We start from the raw sequence: 12,191 nt of genomic DNA on the forward strand, positions 1-12,191 counted from the left end.
CCGCCGGTGTTTGGACTCTCCAGCACCACTGCTTCTCCCCCACGGCGACAGCAGCGGCGGGACCGACGGCGCTGTCACACGCGGTGCCTTCTGACGGCGCCGGATCCCCTGTGGAAAGGAGCACCGGTGGGCAGACGGGTGCTTCGCAACACCGCAGCAGGTTTCCTGAACGCCCTTGCCGGTGCCTTGGGGGTGGCTGACAGTGTGGGATGAAGGTGTTTGTGGCCGTGGTCGGTGGCCACCCCACGCGGGCTAGGGAACGGAGCAGAACGAGCCCATGGAGAGAGGGCGGCGGTGGGCCGCGTGCTGGGAGGTGCGAGGAAGGACCTGGGGTGTCTGGCTGGAGCGCGGGCAGGAGCGGGAGGTGTTGGGCTGGCGGGGACCTGGCCCGGGAGAGCGGCTGGCCCCTCAGGCAGGGGCTCAGCAGAAGCTTGGTGTGGTGGTGGCACCTGGCCCGGCACGTGTGTGCGGGTTGGTCAGATCAGGGGGCGGGGTGGGCCTGGAGTAGGAGTGAGTCTGAGGAGCGCTGGCAGAAGTGAGACTTCCGGGCAGGACATTTGACAGTCGGGCCTGGGATACAAGGGGCAGGTGGCGGGGAGAGGGGTCCGAGCCTCCAGGCTGGGGGGAAGGGCGGGGTGTGTGAACGGGCTGTGGGGCGTGGAAGATGGTGGGAGAGGACCCCTTCGCGGTGGGGTGGCGGGTGAGCGCCCCAGACTGGTGTGCTGTGCGGCAAGGTGGTCAGGCCAAGCAATGGGTTGTTACTGGGGGCGGTGGGTAGGAGGCGGGCAAGAGAACAACAGAAACGGAGTGCACCACAGGGGCTAGGTGGGGGTCCGAATCGGGTGGGGGCATTCTACTGCCCCAGAGACACACATCACCTCTCATCGGGAGAAACCATCCAGCCTCAGGTGTGTGTGGCGGCGGGGGTGGGGGGAGGAGGGGTTGAGGTTGAAAGAGGCCAAGGGAGAGGTCCCGTCTGATCCAGCAATCCCACTCCTGGGTACGTACCCGGAAATGGCGAGACAAGAGTTCAGAAAGGCCCAGGCACCTCCATGTTCACAGCGGCACTATTTGCGCTAGGCAAGACATGGAAAAAACCCAAGCGCCCGTCAACGGGGGGCCAGTACAAGAAGAGGTGGTGTCTGTGTACTACGGGCTATCCCTCAGCCGTTAATAAGAAAGAATGAAATATTGCCATTTGCTGCCACAAGACTGCTCCCAGAGAGTATTACGCTTCGTGAAGTGTGTCGGACAGAGAAACACAAAGATATGTGGAATCTCAAAAGTACTACCACTGAATCTATGTGCGAAACAAAAACAGGCTCACAGACCTGGAAAACACAGTGATGGTTACCCGAGGGAGAAAGGAGGGGTGGAGGGACAAATTAGGAGCTCGATGAACAGAATCACAGTACTTCATATAAAGGAGATAAGCAACAAGGATTTACAGAATAACACAGGGAATGATATTCAATATCCTGCAATAACCTGTACTGGAAATCAATCAAAACAATATTAGACATGGAAAACATTATCCCCTTTGCTGTACACCTGAAACTAACTCAGTGTGGTTAATCTACTCTTCTTCCTAAACCACAAGTACTAGTACTTAAAAATAAGCAAGTAAATAAGTAAATAAAAGCAACGAACAAAATAAATAGGAGAAACTGAGCCATCAGATGATCCAGCAATCCCCGTCGTGGGTACACAGCCGCCAAAGAGAAAAACTGTTGTTTGGAGAGATCCACGCACCCCCGTGTTTGTAGCTGCGCTACGTGCCACAGCCAAGACACAGAAAAAGCCCATGTGCCCATCAGCAGTCGGCTGAGAGAAAAGGATGTGGTATATATGTACTGGGGAGTATTACTCAGCCATTTCAGAAAATGAAATATTGCCATTTGCCACACTAAGGATGGTCCTAGAGATTATTACACTTGGTGAAGTAAGTCTGACAGAGAAGCACAAAGATACGTGGAATCTAAAACGTAATAGAAAAGAATGTATGTGCAAAAGAGAAACAGACTCCCAGACAGAGAAAACACACTGATGGTTACCCAAGGAGAAAGGGAGGGGTGGAGACATAAATTAGGAGCTGCGATGAACAGATACACCGTACTTCATATAAAAGACATAAGCAGGGGGCTTCCCTGGTGGCGCAGTGGTTGAGAGTCCGCCTGCCGATGCAGGGGACACGGGTTCGTGCCCCGGTCCGGGAAGATCCCACATGCCGCGGAGCGGCTGGGCCCGTGAGCCATGGCCGCTGAGCCTGCGCGTCCGGAGCCTGTGCTCCGCAACGGGAGAGGCCACAGCAGTGAGAGGCCCGCGTACTATAGAAAAAAAAAAAAAAACAAACATAAGCAACAAGGATTTACAGTATAACACAGGGAATGATATTCAATATCGTGTAGTAAGCTATCATGGAAAGCAATCTGAAACATTATTAGACATGGAAAACAGAATCCGCTTTGCTGTGCACCTGAAACTAACTCAATATCATTAATCAACTTTTCTTCCAAAATTACAGCTAGTAGTTCTTATTAGTAAGTAAGTAAATGAATAAATATTAAATGCATAAATAAAAGCAACACACTAAAGAAATACGTGAAATACGAGCTCTCATATGATCCAGCAATCCCCATCGTGGGTACACATCAGCAGAGGAGAGAAACTGTCATTTGAAGAGATCCATGCACCCCCATGTTCACAGCAGCACTACGGGCCACAGCCAAGACATGGACAAAACCCAAGTGCCCATCAACCGATGGCTGGCACGGGAAGACGTGATATATATGTACCGTGGAATATTACTCAGCCATACAAAAGAGTGAGATACTGCCATTTGCACCAAGAAGGAGGGACCTAGAGTATATTACACTTAGCGACGTAAGTCAGGCAGAGAAGCACAAAGATATGTGGAATCTAAACCGTACTACAAATGAATGTATGTGCCAAAGAGAAGCAGACACACAGACATAGAAAACACACTGTTTGTTACCCAAGGGGAAAGTGTAGGGCAGGGGAAAATCCGGAGCAGCGATTAACAGAGAGGAAATACTATACATAAAGCACACAAGCAACAAGGATTTACCGTCCAGCACAGGGAACTATTCATGTGTCATGATGACGTATACTGGAAAATAACCTGGAAAAGGACATATAACGGAATCACGTTGCTGTACATCTGAAAGTAATGCGATGTTGTCAACCAACGATACTGCTACGAAAAGGAGAAGAAGACAAAGTGGAAACAAAAGGAGGGCAACGGGACGGAGGCAAGGGCAGGATCCTTGACAACGTAGGATTTGGGAAGGATCGGGGGAAAAAGTGGCGAGATAGGAGGGGGGAGGGGGGTGTTTGTGGGAGTAGGCAGGAGGCTGAGGTGGTGGTGCTGGGCGTGCTGTCCCGAGGGCTGATGCTGTTGGTGGGAGCAGAGGTTCAGGGGAGGGGGTGGTGTTTGTCGTGCTGATGGTGCTGGTGGCAGTAGCGGTGGAGGAGCGGGCCGGTGTTGGAAACATGTTTCTGTTGAGGGTCAAAACGTGAATCTAGAGTGTAGTCTGCGATGATAGTGTGGACTTCTTTGGAACTCCTCGTGCAAGTGAGCGCTTTTGGGACTCTCTAGGAAACTGGGATGTATCGCTCCCAGAGGTGGCGACTTGCTTGCTGCTGGTTGTGCAAAGATAGTATAATTTTCGGAGTGGGGGCAGAGTGAGGCAGAGAGCTTGGACACGTGGCGAAAGGTGAAGAGGTTGGGCTGTGCGGGTGCCAGCGTGGGGTGTTCCTTACGGTGACAAGCGGGACACAAGCGGGGTCGGGGTCAGGAAGAGAACAAGGACAAGGAAGGGGTCTGGGCGAAAGAGTGGCTGAGCCCGCGAGGTGTCAGGTCCTGGAGGCCTGGCTCCCGGGTGTGTGTGGGGTGGGGGCGTCTGCGTGGGAAGGACAGGGGCCGGGAAGGTACGGTGGTGAGCGAGCTGTTGCAGGACGGGTGCCTTGAGTGTGGCAGCTGGGAAACCCAGCTCCGCTTTGGGGCTGCGGGCACCAAAAGGGGACGCTGCGTCTGCATGGGCCGGGAATCGAACCCGGGCCTCCCGCGTGGCAGGCGAGAATTCTACCACTGAACCACCCATGCACCGATGGCCGCCGGCGCCCGCCGCTGCCCCAGCGGCGCCCAACGCTGCCCCAGCGGCGCTCGCCGCCAACCGCCGGACCCTGGTCACTGCTCGCCGCGTGGGCATGGGCTCCATTTGAGCAGGAGGCCGACGGGCCACCTGAATGAGAGGCTCCGGGCACTCTGGCGACCCCAGGGCGCGAGGCGGTCGGAAGCACCGATGGATGGAGGGACGCAGGCGGGCTCGGCCTGTCCTGCGCTTTCTCTGCCGTCCACGGAGGCGCGAGACTGCCGGTGTCGCCAGAGGAAGCCAGGAGGCGAACCGGCCTGGCCCGCGCCCGAATCCCAGTCAGGGCAGGCGAGGCGTGGCCGCTGCGGCTGAGCAGCGACGTTCCTCTCAGCCCCCGCCCGGCTCCGACGCAGGCAGGCAGGTGTGGTCCGGCCAGGGTCCCAAGGCGAAAAAGCACCGAGGGCACGCACCACAAGGCAGTCAGGACGCTGTCGGCGGCCACCTCGCTGTGGCTGTGGAGGGAATGGAATGGGCAGGCAGGCCGTTGGGTCTGGCGGGAAGGACAGGATGTTGGAAAGAGGGAGAGCTGCTGCTGGCGGAAGTGGAAGGAAGGCTGTGAGAACGAGTCCGCTGTTCACCAGGCAGAAGTCGGAGGGCGGGCGAGGCGTGGAGGGCTTTCCACACGCGGCCGTTCTGCGTGTGGCGGTGGGGGCGGGGTGGGGCGGGGGAGAGGCCGTGGGTGGGAGGGGCGAAGGCAGGCAGGCAGGCAGGCAGGCAGGAAGACCAGCAGCAGCAGCCGCCAGCAGGTGAGGAAAGATGTGCTGCGAAGGACTGAAGGGCTTCCCGGTGTGGGTGCAGGTAGGAGGGGGCGTAGGAGCTGGCGGGGAGGGCGTTTTTCCGGAAAGCCCGTGGCCGGAGGGTTCGTAGCGGGCCGTTTCTGCCAGGCCCGCGGCCGTGGCTGAGAAGGTCCCGCGTCTGAGAGGCGTGGATGTCCGGGCCGCAGTTTGGAGAGGTGGCAAGAGTGCAAGGCGCGAACGGACTGGAAGGCAGTAAAGCGCTGCCATAGGGCCGGGTGCGTTTGTCGGGCGGGCCAAAAGGCTGGCTTGTCAGGAGTGGGATTCGAACCCACGCCTCCAGGGGAGACTGCGACCTGAACGCAGCGCCTTAGACCGCTCGGCCATCCTGACGGCGGGCCTGGGCGTGCGCGTGGCCGCTCGGCTGGCTGGGACCCGACGCGACGCGCAGCCCGGTGCCCTTGGCGGGACGCGGTGCTCCGCGCCAGGCGCGCGGCCGTGTGGGGGAGCGACGGAGCGGGCGCGCGGCGGCCGACGGGGAGCAAGGCCAGACGACGCGCCTGGCTCCGCCGCGGTGGCGTCCTCGCCCAGCCCTGGCCCCGGACGGAGCCGGGCCGCGTCTTGCCAGCCCCTGCCGCCGGCCCCCACCCGCGCCTCCCCTCGCCGGCCATGGCCAGGCGCGCGCCCACCCCCTCCTCGCAGCCTTGCTTTCGGTCTCGGGCCCCCTCCTCCCGGCGCGATCCCCGCGTCGGAGGCAATAGGCAGCGCGCACTCGGAGCTTTCAGCGCCACTCGGGTCCGGGTCCCTGTCGGGTCGGGGGCTGCTGCTGCTTTGGAGGACGCGGTTGGTGTGGCGTTGGGTCGGCTCGGGCACGTGCCGGGCGCCCGTGGTGGGCAGGGGGCCGGAGGGCGGGGGGAGGCGTCGGCCGGCAGCCCGAGAGCGTCCGGGCGCGGGGGCGGTGGCCGCCGTCCTCGTTAGTATAGTGGTGAGTATCCCCGCCTGTCACGCGGGAGACCGGGGTTCGATTCCCCGACGGGGAGGCAACACGCCCCCTTTTGGTGGCTGGCGCCGCTCTCTGTCCCGCCGCCTATCTCCCAAGGACCCTGCTTGTCCGCCCTGTGCCCTCCGTCCTCCAGCGAGGCGCAGGGCCCCAGCGCGTGCCCAGCCTGCCCACCCTCGACCCCCTCCAGCCCTTCCTCGTCGCCGGGCACTCAGTCGCCACGGCCGAGCGACGGCCTCCTCTGGACACCACAGCTCTCGATGACGTTGCGGCCCGCCCAAAGTGGCTGTCTCCGTGGGCTCCTTGCGTCGCGACGCAAGGCTGCACAGCTATGCACAGCTGCATAGGTGCCCAGCTGCCGGGACGGGTGGGAGGCGGATGAGTGCCGTCCCCTGTCGGTGCGGGAAGTGGCCTGGCCAGGCGCCGGGTGGAGAAGGGCTTTGGCGAGCCGGGGTGCTGGAAGATGCGTGCGCCGGGGGCGGGGGCGGGCCGCGGCGTGGAGCCGAGGGACCTGGAGCAGCAAGGCAGCGAGAGCGCCACCCTGAGGCGATCGGGCGGGTGGTCTAGGGCAGCTTCGTGGGGCTGGCGCGGGTGGGGCGCCGGGGGGCCTTGGTGGCGTCTGTGACGTCACAGAGCTGCCGGCCGGCGTGGCGTCGGGGCAGGGCTGCTCCAAGCGGCGGCGGCGGCGGCTGAGGAGGAGGAGGAGGACGAGGAAGAGAAAGGGGAGCAGAAGGAGGAAGAGAAGGAGGAGGAGTCGGAAGAGAAGGAGTCGGAGGAGGAGGAGGAGGAGGAGGGGGAGGAGGAAGCGGCGACGAGAGTGCGCTCGGGCGAGCCCGGTGCCGGCGTCTCGGGGCGGCCCGGGCTGTGCAGCGTTGGTGGTATAGTGGTGAGCATAGCTGCCTTCCAAGCAGTTGACCCGGGTTCGATTCCCGGCCAACGCAGCGGGCTGACGTTTTGCCGAGTTCCGCGGCCGGCCGGCCGGCCGGCCGGGGGCCTGTGAGGGAGAGCTGAGAGCAGGGAGCTCGGTGGCCCTAGCGGCTCTTCTTGTGTGTGCGAGAAGCAGGCGCGCAGTGTTCTGAGGGTGCTGCAAGCAGGAAGGACGGGAGGACACGTGGATTACCAGGGGCGGCGCGTGGCTGGACTTGGAAAGGCCGGGTCTTGGCGCCAAGGTGGCGCCGAGCGGCTGCTATGGGTCGAGCAGGAGCCGTGGTAGAGCCCGACGCTCCCTGGTGGTCTAGTGGTTAGGATTCGGCGCTCTCACCGCCGCGGCCCGGGTTCGATTCCCGGTCAGGGAAGCCTTTCTTCTTCCCCTCTACCTCACACCGTCCACATCCCACTTTTAGGCCACGCTTGCTCCGCGGCCTCGGCGTCGCGCCCTGCCCGACAACAGCCGCCCGGTGCCCTGCACCTGCAGCCCAAGCCCTGCCAGGCAACCTCCACCCTCCCTGCCCGGCCACACCTTTTGGCCGCACTGGCGCGCGCCCACTCGAGGCCTTCGACGTCCCGTGTCTTCGTTTTCACACGCTTGCCTCAGCCCCAAACACGAATGGCCGGGGCGGCGCCTCTCCCCGCCGAGGCTGTGGCCACAAGCAAACGCCCCCGCCGGTGTTTGGACTCTCCAGCACCACTGCTTCTCCCCCACGGCGACAGCAGCGGCGGGACCGACGGCGCTGTCACACGCGGTGCCTTCTGACGGCGCCGGATCCCCTGTGGAAAGGAGCACCGGTGGGCAGACGGGTGCTTCGCAACACCGCAGCAGGTTTCCTGAACGCCCTTGCCGGTGCCTTGGGGGTGGCTGACAGTGTGGGATGAAGGTGTTTGTGGCCGTGGTCGGTGGCCACCCCACGCGGGCTAGGGAACGGAGCAGAACGAGCCCATGGAGAGAGGGCGGCGGTGGGCCGCGTGCTGGGAGGTGCGAGGAAGGACCTGGGGTGTCTGGCTGGAGCGCGGGCAGGAGCGGGAGGTGTTGGGCTGGCGGGGACCTGGCCCGGGAGAGCGGCTGGCCCCTCAGGCAGGGGCTCAGCAGAAGCTTGGTGTGGTGGTGGCACCTGGCCCGGCACGTGTGTGCGGGTTGGTCAGATCAGGGGGCGGGGTGGGCCTGGAGTAGGAGTGAGTCTGAGGAGCGCTGGCAGAAGTGAGACTTCCGGGCAGGACATTTGACAGTCGGGCCTGGGATACAAGGGGCAGGTGGCGGGGAGAGGGGTCCGAGCCTCCAGGCTGGGGGGAAGGGCGGGGTGTGTGAACGGGCTGTGGGGCGTGGAAGATGGTGGGAGAGGACCCCTTCGCGGTGGGGTGGCGGGTGAGCGCCCCAGACTGGTGTGCTGTGCGGCAAGGTGGTCAGGCCAAGCAATGGGTTGTTACTGGGGGCGGTGGGTAGGAGGCGGGCAAGAGAACAACAGAAACGGAGTGCACCACAGGGGCTAGGTGGGGGTCCGAATCGGGTGGGGGCATTCTACTGCCCCAGAGACACACATCACCTCTCATCGGGAGAAACCATCCAGCCTCAGGTGTGTGTGGCGGCGGGGGTGGGGGGAGGAGGGGTTGAGGTTGAAAGAGGCCAAGGGAGAGGTCCCGTCTGATCCAGCAATCCCACTCCTGGGTACGTACCCGGAAATGGCGAGACAAGAGTTCAGAAAGGCCCAGGCACCTCCATGTTCACAGCGGCACTATTTGCGCTAGGCAAGACATGGAAAAAACCCAAGCGCCCGTCAACGGGGGGCCAGTACAAGAAGAGGTGGTGTCTGTGTACTACGGGCTATCCCTCAGCCGTTAATAAGAAAGAATGAAATATTGCCATTTGCTGCCACAAGACTGCTCCCAGAGAGTATTACGCTTCGTGAAGTGTGTCGGACAGAGAAACACAAAGATATGTGGAATCTCAAAAGTACTACCACTGAATCTATGTGCGAAACAAAAACAGGCTCACAGACCTGGAAAACACAGTGATGGTTACCCGAGGGAGAAAGGAGGGGTGGAGGGACAAATTAGGAGCTCGATGAACAGAATCACAGTACTTCATATAAAGGAGATAAGCAACAAGGATTTACAGAATAACACAGGGAATGATATTCAATATCCTGCAATAACCTGTACTGGAAATCAATCAAAACAATATTAGACATGGAAAACATTATCCCCTTTGCTGTACACCTGAAACTAACTCAGTGTGGTTAATCTACTCTTCTTCCTAAACCACAAGTACTAGTACTTAAAAATAAGCAAGTAAATAAGTAAATAAAAGCAACGAACAAAATAAATAGGAGAAACTGAGCCATCAGATGATCCAGCAATCCCCGTCGTGGGTACACAGCCGCCAAAGAGAAAAACTGTTGTTTGGAGAGATCCACGCACCCCCGTGTTTGTAGCTGCGCTACGTGCCACAGCCAAGACACAGAAAAAGCCCATGTGCCCATCAGCAGTCGGCTGAGAGAAAAGGATGTGGTATATATGTACTGGGGAGTATTACTCAGCCATTTCAGAAAATGAAATATTGCCATTTGCCACACTAAGGATGGTCCTAGAGATTATTACACTTGGTGAAGTAAGTCTGACAGAGAAGCACAAAGATACGTGGAATCTAAAACGTAATAGAAAAGAATGTATGTGCAAAAGAGAAACAGACTCCCAGACAGAGAAAACACACTGATGGTTACCCAAGGAGAAAGGGAGGGGTGGAGACATAAATTAGGAGCTGCGATGAACAGATACACCGTACTTCATATAAAAGACATAAGCAGGGGGCTTCCCTGGTGGCGCAGTGGTTGAGAGTCCGCCTGCCGATGCAGGGGACACGGGTTCGTGCCCCGGTCCGGGAAGATCCCACATGCCGCGGAGCGGCTGGGCCCGTGAGCCATGGCCGCTGAGCCTGCGCGTCCGGAGCCTGTGCTCCGCAACGGGAGAGGCCACAGCAGTGAGAGGCCCGCGTACTATAGAAAAAAAAAAAAAAACAAACATAAGCAACAAGGATTTACAGTATAACACAGGGAATGATATTCAATATCGTGTAGTAAGCTATCATGGAAAGCAATCTGAAACATTATTAGACATGGAAAACAGAATCCGCTTTGCTGTGCACCTGAAACTAACTCAATATCATTAATCAACTTTTCTTCCAAAATTACAGCTAGTAGTTCTTATTAGTAAGTAAGTAAATGAATAAATATTAAATGCATAAATAAAAGCAACACACTAAAGAAATACGTGAAATACGAGCTCTCATATGATCCAGCAATCCCCATCGTGGGTACACATCAGCAGAGGAGAGAAACTGTCATTTGAAGAGATCCATGCACCCCCATGTTCACAGCAGCACTACGGGCCACAGCCAAGACATGGACAAAACCCAAGTGCCCATCAACCGATGGCTGGCACGGGAAGACGTGATATATATGTACCGTGGAATATTACTCAGCCATACAAAAGAGTGAGATACTGCCATTTGCACCAAGAAGGAGGGACCTAGAGTATATTACACTTAGCGACGTAAGTCAGGCAGAGAAGCACAAAGATATGTGGAATCTAAACCGTACTACAAATGAATGTATGTGCCAAAGAGAAGCAGACACACAGACATAGAAAACACACTGTTTGTTACCCAAGGGGAAAGTGTAGGGCAGGGGAAAATCCGGAGCAGCGATTAACAGAGAGGAAATACTATACATAAAGCACACAAGCAACAAGGATTTACCGTCCAGCACAGGGAACTATTCATGTGTCATGATGACGTATAATGGAAAATAACCTGGAAAAGGACATATAACGGAATCACGTTGCTGTACATCTGAAAGTAATGCGATGTTGTCAACCAACGATACTGCTACGAAAAGGAGAAGAAGACAAAGTGGAAACAAAAGGAGGGCAACGGGACGGAGGCAAGGGCAGGATCCTTGACAACGTAGGATTTGGGAAGGATCGGGGGAAAAAGTGGCGAGATAGGAGGTGGGAGGGGGGTGTTTGTGGGAGTAGGCAGGAGGCTGAGGTGGTGGTGCTGGGCGTGCTGTCCCGAGGGCTGATGCTGTTGGTGGGAGCAGAGGTTCAGGGGAGGGGGTGGTGTTTGTCGTGCTGATGGTGCTGGTGGCAGTAGCGGTGGAGGAGCGGGCCGGTGTTGGAAACGTGTTTCTGTTGAGGGTCAAACCGTGAATCTAGAGTGTAGTCTGCGATGATAGTGTGGACTTCTTTGGAACTCCTCGTGCAAGTGAGCGCTTTTGGGACTCTCTAGGAAACTGGGATGTATCGCTCCCAGAGGTGGCGACTTGCTTGCTCCTGGTTGTACAAAGATAGTATAATTTTCGGAGTGGGTGCAGAGTGAGGCAGAGAGCTTGGACACGTGGCGAAAGGTGAAGAGGTTGGGCTGTGCGGGTGCCAGTGTGGGGAGTTCCTTACTAGTGACAAGCGGGACACAAGCGGGGTCGGGGTCAGGAAGAGAACAAGGACAAGGAAGGGGTCTGGGCGAAAGAGTGGCTGAGCCCGCGAGGTGTCAGATTCTGGAGGCCTGGGGGCGTCTGCGTGGGAAGGACAGGGGCCGGAAGGTACGGTGGTGAGCGAGCTGTTGCAGGACCGGTGCCTTGATTGTGGCAGCTGGGAAACCCAGCTCTGCTTTGGGGCTGTGGGAACCAAAAGGGGACGCTGCGTCTGCATGGGCCGGGAATCGAACCTGGGCCTCCCGCGTGGCAGGCGAGAATTCTACCACTGAACCACCCATGCACCGATGGCCGCCGGCGCCCGCCGCTGCCGCAGCGGCGCTCGCCCCCAACCGCCGGACTCTGGTCACTGCTCGCCGCGTGGGCATGTGCTCCCTTTGAGCAGGAGGCCGACGGGCCACCTGAATGAGAGGCTCCGGGCACTCTGGCGACCCCAGGGCACGAGGCGGTCGGAAGCACCGATGGATGGAGGGACGCAGGCGGGCTCGGCCCGTCCTGCGCTTTCTCTGCCGTCCACGGGCTCGGCCCGTCCTGCGCTATCTCTGCCGTCCACCGTGCCGCGTGACTGTCGATGTCGCCAGAGGGAGCCAGGAGGCGAACAGCCTGGCCAGCGCCCGAATCCCAGTCAGGGCAGGCGAGGCGTGGCCGCTGCGGCTGAGCACCGACGTTCCTCTCAGCCGCCGCCCGGCTCCGACGCAGGCAGGCAGGCAGGCAGGTGTGGTCCGGCCAGGGTCCCAAGGCGAAAAAGCACCGAGGGCACGCACCACAGGCAGGCAGGACGCTGTCGGCGGCCACCTCGCTGTAGCTGTGGAGGGAATGGAATGGGCAGGCAGGCCGTTGGGTCTGGCGGGAAGGACAAGAT

At 59.1% G+C, this 12,191-nt stretch overlaps 6 non-coding genes across 6 annotated transcripts; 3 read left to right on the forward strand and 3 right to left on the reverse strand.

Annotated features, from left to right (window-relative positions):
* Positions 1 to 4,055: 4,055 nt before the first annotated feature.
* TRNAG-GCC (transfer RNA glycine (anticodon GCC)) lies at positions 4,056 to 4,126 on the reverse strand. The gene has a single exon. It is a non-coding gene; the product is annotated as a tRNA-Gly (tRNA).
* Positions 4,127 to 5,219: 1,093 nt separating this feature from the next.
* Positions 5,220 to 5,302, reverse strand: TRNAL-CAG (transfer RNA leucine (anticodon CAG)). Its single transcript has one exon. It is a non-coding gene; the product is annotated as a tRNA-Leu (tRNA).
* Positions 5,303 to 5,877: 575 nt separating this feature from the next.
* On the forward strand, positions 5,878 to 5,949 carry TRNAD-GUC (transfer RNA aspartic acid (anticodon GUC)). Its single transcript has one exon. It is a non-coding gene; the product is annotated as a tRNA-Asp (tRNA).
* Positions 5,950 to 6,778: 829 nt separating this feature from the next.
* Positions 6,779 to 6,850, forward strand: TRNAG-UCC (transfer RNA glycine (anticodon UCC)). Its single transcript has one exon. It is a non-coding gene; the product is annotated as a tRNA-Gly (tRNA).
* Positions 6,851 to 7,132: 282 nt separating this feature from the next.
* Positions 7,133 to 7,204, forward strand: TRNAE-CUC (transfer RNA glutamic acid (anticodon CUC)). The gene has a single exon. It is a non-coding gene; the product is annotated as a tRNA-Glu (tRNA).
* Positions 7,205 to 11,541: 4,337 nt separating this feature from the next.
* Positions 11,542 to 11,612, reverse strand: TRNAG-GCC (transfer RNA glycine (anticodon GCC)). Its single transcript has one exon. It is a non-coding gene; the product is annotated as a tRNA-Gly (tRNA).
* Positions 11,613 to 12,191: the final 579 nt, after the last annotated feature.

Source organism: Globicephala melas, chromosome 1 (genome assembly GCF_963455315.2).
Source record: "Globicephala melas chromosome 1, mGloMel1.2, whole genome shotgun sequence".
Lineage (NCBI taxonomy): Eukaryota > Metazoa > Chordata > Mammalia > Artiodactyla > Delphinidae > Globicephala > Globicephala melas.